The following is an 8226-nucleotide window of genomic DNA, read 5'->3' as shown; positions in this document are numbered from 1 at the left end:
GATCATGGCAACTCTAGCTCATATCTGCTTTTTGTTAGAAACATCTGGATTTAGCTAGAAAACAGAGATTATAGACTGGAATTGAAAACAAGATGCCAGGGAGACTCAGGGGCTGCAGATCTCTACAGAATTTGAGGCCTGGTTTTGGGATTGTTTATAGACAAAGATCTGTTTATAGATAGGCTTTATTCTATGAAGTTTGGTAACCTCTGTATCCAGTTGCATTCTGCAAAGCAAGTGCAGAGTGAGTTTAAAATACTGTCATATGAGGATGGGAACTGTATCTAATTAATTCCTTTGGTTCTGTAGGATAATTTTCTACTGCACACTCAGCAGTATTACTTTTAATTGTGAAATTTAAATAATTTATCCTTTTGGGCATCTAGTTTTTGTAAGAAAAGTATTCCACAGCTCCAAACCACTGCTGATGGAAATTATCCTTCAAATGATCCTTGATTTCCCTTAATTTATTCTTAATTTCACTATTTACTACTTTATCAAAAGTGACAGGCATATTGATGGGAGAGAATGAACTTTTAGGAAGCATTTTTCTTATCTAGAGGGAATGATAACATTAAAATCTAGCTAATTAATAAATCAAAGCAAACTACAGATATAGGTTTGCCAACATAGTGTTTCTTAGTAACTAGCTCTCAAGAGCAAACAAGCTCTGCAGTTGGAAAGGTGTGTAAACCTCTCTTAGCATAGCTGCCCTATCTTAGTAATGTGAGCTGTGCCTCAAGTCCAGATTCCCTAGAGCTTCTATGCTAGCTCATGTCTGGCAGAAGTCAGATGGGCTGGTGGGTTGAAGATGAGGCAAGGCTTGAACTCCAACCTGGAAGCTTGAGCTCCTACTCACTCATGCATGTTGAGTCATCTGGCACAGTGAACTGAAGCCGCAATCAGGCAGACATAAAAAAGAAATTCTACACATGACTTCTGGATGAGTGGAAGAACCTAAAAATGTGTTATGTGCAAACTGTCCTCAAAGCTAAGGAGAACTGATAGACACTTGTAAGCTGCAACTATGTCAATAAAGTATTTCCCTGGATAGTTTATCAGCTTCAACTAACTCAGCAGATAATAAATTAAAACTTCTATTTGCGTGGATAAGAAGCAGCACAGTCGTTATCTCACTAAATTATGGTTTTACTGGATCACTTTCAATTAAGCCTATTTTCAACAAGTCTTCCATTTTGCAAGATAATGCTCCTTAGTTCATATGTTATGGAATGTGTGAGAAGAAAGAAAACCAGAAATTTCAAACCTCACCTCATCAAATCTTTGAGTAATTTATAGTAATGGCTTACACTGCTACAGTGCCTTTCATTGTCAAGGGCATTGAAGCCATTTAAGAAAGCAGGGAGAGAGAGAGAAAAGAGAGAGAAAAACAGGGAGAGAAAATTACATCACCTTTCAACAAAATGCAGCCACTTCCGAGGAAGAACGCTGAAGCTGTCAAGTGGCAAACAGAAGAATGATGGCAAAACCAATGAAGAATGCCTTCTGCCATGAAAAGCAGGAATTAATGGAACCCAAGTACAGCATCCCATCATGAAAATTATTTAAACCACCATTCATAGCATCTGTATATTTATGGGGAAAGTTCCATTGTATTTAATAACCATGGAATATTAGGGGTTTTTCTTGATTTTACTTTCAAAATAAAAATGACAAACATGGAAGCATAATGCCTCTTATCAAATGCTGAAGATTTTTTTGTGATTAACTCAGAGCAAAATTTATTATTATTTAACACCGCAGAACTGGAATTTGACTGGAAGTCTGCATCCAGCTACAGACCCATGTTATTTGTGACATCTGACAAAACCATGGACTGAGGCAACATAATCATAATGCTACTTGGCACTTTACATCTTTAAAGAACTATGGATATATTAATTAATTTCCACAATGGCCTAGGGAGTAAATATTTTCATACTGATTTTACAGATTAAGGGGATGAAACATAATGTGTGGACATGACTTCTCCAAGGCAATCTATCAAATAAGTGTCAGATGTAGGGCTAGAAGTCCAGATTCATCAGTCCTTTAAACAATGATGCCTGGGGCAGCCACTAATTTATTTATAAAAAGTAGCTTAAATCATTCTCAGATCCTCTTTACTATGTTATTTTACTGTGTATTGATTATTTACAGTAGTAGCTGATGATGAGGACTTGCATTGTTTCATCTTTACAATTAAATTCTTTATATTTCAGCCTCAACAGATCCATTTTGGATCAGAATGCATGTGTCAGAATGGGTATGTCAAATCTGTCTTTCTTTCCATTGTTTGCCTGGTCTTTTCTAATGATACTTTATTTTTATAAAAGCAGATCCCATCATTGCAGCCTGCTGTTTTGCTTTTATTTTATTTTTGCTTTGTAACAATACAGAGAGTAGTTTAAGATGCATTATTTTTCTTTTCATATTCTCCTAAATATCCTGTTCCCAAGAGCTCCAGAGCTCAAGGACCTCTTGGAAAGCTTTTTAATACACAAAATCAAAGGCTTAGAAATTCAGATGACGATAGCTTGCTCAACAGATCAACTCAATTGTCAAAATGCAAAGTATCTGGTCAGATAACAACCCTTTTTATTGACCAAACCAGTACTCCTAAAGATTCATGTTAAATGAAAGGAGCAGAAAACAGAAGAGACAGACACGATACCTTACTGCACAGCATATTTAGGTTCTGTTGGACTAAAAGGCATTTGCCTAGGAGAGTTGAAGAGCAAATCCCAAAGCTGAGACCTTTTCTTCCTCTGCTTTACCTTCTCCCTTCCGAAGCATCTGAGGTCTGATCTAACAGAACTAACAGGTGATGTTTTCCTCATGCTACCCTACAACATCACAATGCACATCTGTGATTATCTAGGAAAGTACACTTCATAATACAAAAAGCAAATGATCCACTTCCAAAATAACCAATATCCTTCCTCAGTCAGTGTCCCAGTTTTGCCCGTCTTAAGTCCCTGAATACACTTGAGAGCCAAGAAAGCAGAATTATCCAGACAGCAATAGTCCCATATAAAATCAATCTGATTCATTTTCTCTTATTTAGAAAAGAAGTTCTTCAGCAACATCTTGCAAAGCATTTACCTAAGGTTGTGCCTCAACAGTACATTTCACTTCCAGTTCATGACAATTCATTTTAATCACTATTTGAAGATAGAGCTAACCGAACTGAAAGCCATAAACCACTGTATTTTTGTATGTAAGAGAAATAAAGATTTTTTATGAAATCATTTGAAATTAATTCTGATGGGAATCTGATTAGGAGCTTCACTTCTTATTTTCTAGGACTCTGTGTACATTTTAATTCTGGTATAGCTACAAACATACAGTAGTGTGTTCTTTGCACTAACTTGTGGCAAAACCAGTGCCAGATCATTTGGTTTGTTGTTGTGCTGTTTGTGAAGCTGATCAAGATGTTAACTAACATGCAACTAGGCTTCAAATGGTGCTCCATGGCAAAAAGGAGAAAGAAGTGAGGACAAACTAAAAGGAGGGCAGCAAGAAGAGCTTTTGCCACTGTTCGGGTTTAGCCTTTTATAAGCTGATGACTTCTTGAACCCAAATGTGGTTGAGTCAGTGGGCAAAAATCATCTTCCAAATCCAACATAACACAGAAGAGAAACATTCATAAGTGATATAATTGATTTTGGCAATTGATCTCTTTCAGTGTATTGACTCAATCTTCCTTTGCCTCCAGGAACAGGGAGTAACTCTCATCTTGTAGAACTGGACCATTTGCACCTGAGACCAATCTACAAATCCCATGCTCTTCAGGCTACTATTCCACCTAACAAACCAAGAGACAACAGCCAAGAACTCCTCTAGGCTGACATCTTGTTAGACCACCAAAATACTAAGCTGCTGCTAAGCCTGTGACAGTTAGCTTAGCCTACCTTCCTATTAAGATAATGAGCTCTACAGAGTTTTAAATTAACATCCATATAAAAGCTGTTTATAAGAACAAACCTAAAGCCTGGATGCTTCTGTACTGTCCTCAAACATTGCTAATGTTTATTACAACAACCACCCACTGTGTGCTGAGCATGTGAAATCCTATCTGCCCAACCTGGATGATTCTGTAGCCACAGCAATTCCAGAAGAATGGATATAGCAATAACATATGTCTGCTAAAGAAGCTTTCTGTTCCTCTAGCAGTCATTAAGTTTCAGTGAAGGGAGCTTTGCACTGACTTGTTTCTGCTTCCTCCTAGTAGAGGTTCCTGCTTTTTAGCAATCTTTATGCCAACCATTTGTCTTCTCCCCACTGCTACTTACCCATATAGCAACATTCTGTCTTTGGTGCCCCTGTCCCTGGTGCGCAGGTATAGAACTAGAAAGCTTATGTAAAGCTCACAGCCTTACCCTGTAACTCCCTGCAGTTAAGAAAATGCAATTCCATACATCCACTTGAAGTAATACAAGGAATTAAGCAGCTTCATTTTTATGCTTAGAAGAACATTCATGATGCAATGATGGCTAAGTCCTAGGCATTGTAAACCCTTCAAGTACTCTTGTACATGAGGGGACAACAATACTGATTTAATTTGAACTGTTGAGGGTCTGTCTGGTTTTGTGAAAACTGTGTAATGGAACTGGCAGATCTTGAGCTGGGGGAGGTGGCACAGCCTACACCTGCCTGGATTACAGCTCTTGTTAAAAATGGCTGTCAAGAAATTATTCAAGCTGGTCACCAACTTTGTAGTACATGATCCAAACCAATGCTGGCTGCTGAGATTTCTGCAGGAAACTCGCCTCCTAAATAGGGCAATTCTTGTCTCTCTCTCAAAGCACAGCTGTCCATTTTCCTCTACCCTCACTGGAAGTGAGGACTACAAAGGTATCTTTAAAATTTGGTTTTCCTTTTCTCATAAGCAGAGTGTCTCAGAGTCCATAATATAAGCCTTCTTATATTATGGAAGAAGGAATCCAAGGTCTTATTCAGTTATGGCTCCTCTGTTTAACAAACACAAAGCTGATAACACTCCGAGAATTGTCTTCTACAAATGCACTCTTCCTTCCAAGTCTCCCCCTTGCAGTGTCTGCTCAATACAATACTGTTTCCCACCCTCTGCTATGGTGTGGTTATGTACTCCCTGCTATAATAAAAAGCTGTCATTTTTCACCTTTGAGGTGGCTACTCTTCATAGCAAGATCATGTAATGAACTGGGAATCCACAGGATGAAAGACTGTACAAACGTACATCAGTTTCACTACAGAGAACTGTCTCATAAAGCAATAGGTTTGGGATGTTTGAGGTTTTTATACTTAATAAAACGAAGCCTTCAGAACCTGAAACAGGTGGGCTTTTTATTGCTGTTTTGGTTTTGTTGTTGTTGTTTTTTTTTTTCCTAAAGGATTGTTGCAAAGAAAGTTAGCTCAGAGCATTAGTCACTGCTGTCATCTTCTGTCATCTTTGTTTCCCTGTGACGCAATCTGAAGGCCTGTGTGCAGTGTTGTACCTGTCTCTGTCCTAAACATGCATCAGTGGTTACCTGGAAGGCTGTGGATGAAAAACTGCTGTCACCCCTTGAGTAATCGGAATAAGGAAGGAGGACACTATATGCACTGATTTGACAAAGGATTAACCTGTTTCCTCTACTGTAAAGTTGTAATGGTCTCATTCATTACTCATAGAGCTCCATGACACTTCACATTAGGGAATGATGCCTCTGGTTCATTTCAGGAAGTGATCTGCCACATGGTTAGGAAAGAACGGATAGGAGCCAGAAAGGAGTGGTGGAGGAGGTCCATGTTAGATAGTGATAATTAATACTGATATTTACTGGGATAACAATTAACTGCCCTTGCTCAGTGTTTCAGAGCAGTCAGAGTGCTATGAAAACGTTAAATAACCTTCACAATTATGACTCTGAGATACAGAAATGTCCACCAGTGATTTGCCTAAGGAATCCATGTGCTTTGAGCCAGCAAGAAAGAAAAAGAAAAAAAGAAAATCTCCCTGGTTGCGTTGTGTACAGTATTGAAAAAATAAGGCTGCGCAAAAGTCATTCAAACCCATTCCATATGTCTTCACCATGATGGAAATGGGTGATGTTTTGGGGGCTGACACCATAGAATGGAGCCCTTGATCCACCTCTGCAAGGAAGCAGTGGTGAGCTGATGCTGGCTCGGATAGTCAGTGCCTGGATGCATTGTCTCCCCTCTAGCACAGGCATGCAGCACACGTAATTACCTATGCTCCACTCCATCAGCCTCCCTGTTTCAGGAGGCTGGCCCATTTCCCTCCGTTTAAAATTTAATCAGAGATTTTACTGCTCATCAACAGCTTAACGGGAGCAGTTAGAACTCTAAAACTTTGCATATTTTTGCTTAATTATCACTAACAGACGGATGCCACTTTCAAACACTCTCCTTCCCAGCCCTTGCTCCCTGCAGCTGCTCAATCCTGGAACATAAATTCATTGGTTAAATAACCGATAAGTGGCAAAATGATTAAAGATTAATGGAAAGACAGAAATCTTATTTCTGCTTGATGTTTTATTTTTTATTATCTCTGTTAAACTGCAGTCTATACCTCCCATTTAGCAACATAATAACTCCTTTTATCCCTGCTCTAAAGCAACAAGCAAATGGAAACAGTGTCCTGGAACTGTATAGATCTTGAAGTCTCAGGGCATACTGCTCCTGTATGTGATTCACATGCAGAAGCAGTCACCTGTAACAAGCTAATTCAAATCTAGTAAGGGATCAGCTCATGATACCCTTTCTCTAGACAGACTGGTTTCCATTAATTTCTTTTTAAGGTGCCAAGCTTCTTTGACTGGGAATGGAGCAGCAAAGTATTTTAAATACAGGAGAAATTGTCACGGTGATCCAGGACCAGGAATTCAAATGCACATGAATGGTGATGGCTGTTCCTGGGACAAAGACTATTACCAGTCTCCTACTCCAGTCACTTCCCATAGCCTCCAGAAAACCACCTTTTAAGAGCACTTCAGTGGACTGAAGAGGTAACAAATCCAATATGTTAAAAGAGGAGCCCAGTGCTCCACTTTTTAAGTTCTCCCTGAAGAATGGAATCCTTTCTGCACTTGTTTTCACTTGATGGAACTATCCCTTGAAAAGGAAGGAGAAGAAACAATCTTCCCACAAATCTGAATATTCTGACTAAGGATTAAACCTTTTGGAAGGCAGCACCCAGGATACTATGTTGTTGCTTATTTATAAGGTAACTTGTGATGTTAAACTAGATCTTGGATTGGATGTCTGCATTGATAATCTGATTTTTCCAAAACAGTAGTCAGTTTTGGATAGGGAAGATTTTTACTGAACTTATAAGAAAAATACTAAATAAAAAGCCATTTATATAGTAGCGCATGGCTGGATACATAATCAAACTGCAGACTCAGGATTTATCGGTGTGTGCTACAAATTTGTCTTTGTTTCCTAAAGGCTGAGGGTCATATTTTCAATGATTTTTGAAAGAATAATACCAGTTAGGTGAACAGATTGGTTTTTGTCCATAAACTACCTTTAAATGAAAGAAAAAAACTAATCCCTCACCACAAAAGCCAGCAGAACTTTCAACCAAATCACAGCCAATACCTGACTCCCCATCCATGTGAGTTTAAAATCTTGTAAAAAAATTTTGTCCTGCACAGTTCTTCTGCCTTGACAGAAGAGAGGACAGAGAACGCAGTTTCTTGTGTCTGCTATGCCTGACATTTTACATATGCTGAAAAGAACAGACAAGAAGTGCAGAATTAACAGCCCATGAAGAGTTCATTACTACATTGCATGACAGATCCTGGATTCCACCATGCTACCTTTGTTTCACGTCACTAACTCAAGAGAGAAGATACTGCTTGCATCTTGCCAGTGCAGTGAAAGTAGTTCTTCAGCACTTGTTCACCTGACTGATTTAAAGGAGACCTTGACGGCAGGGCAAAGTCTCAAACAAAAATAGTCCCGATACCATCCTTTGTTGGCATATAGGCAATAATGAGTCAGCAAATAAAGGTCCAATAGATGGTGCTCAAGGCTGTGCAGCAAAATGCTAGGTTTTGCAAGGTTAATAAACTTGTACACTTTGAATGGTTTTCATTGTGCAGCTATTTAACTCATCTCTTATCCAGCAACCTCCCACTTACACGGGGCTTTGAACAGGGCTGCTAACAGCTCCCAGACTTTAGAGACACCCCAAGACTGTTCCTAACTTTGACAGGGTCAGCATAAATCTGACTA

This window comes from Falco punctatus, assembly GCF_963210335.1.
Source record: "Falco punctatus genome assembly, chromosome: 7".
NCBI classification, from domain to species: Eukaryota; Metazoa; Chordata; class Aves; order Falconiformes; family Falconidae; genus Falco; species Falco punctatus.
This window is presented reverse-complemented; position numbering follows the sequence as displayed.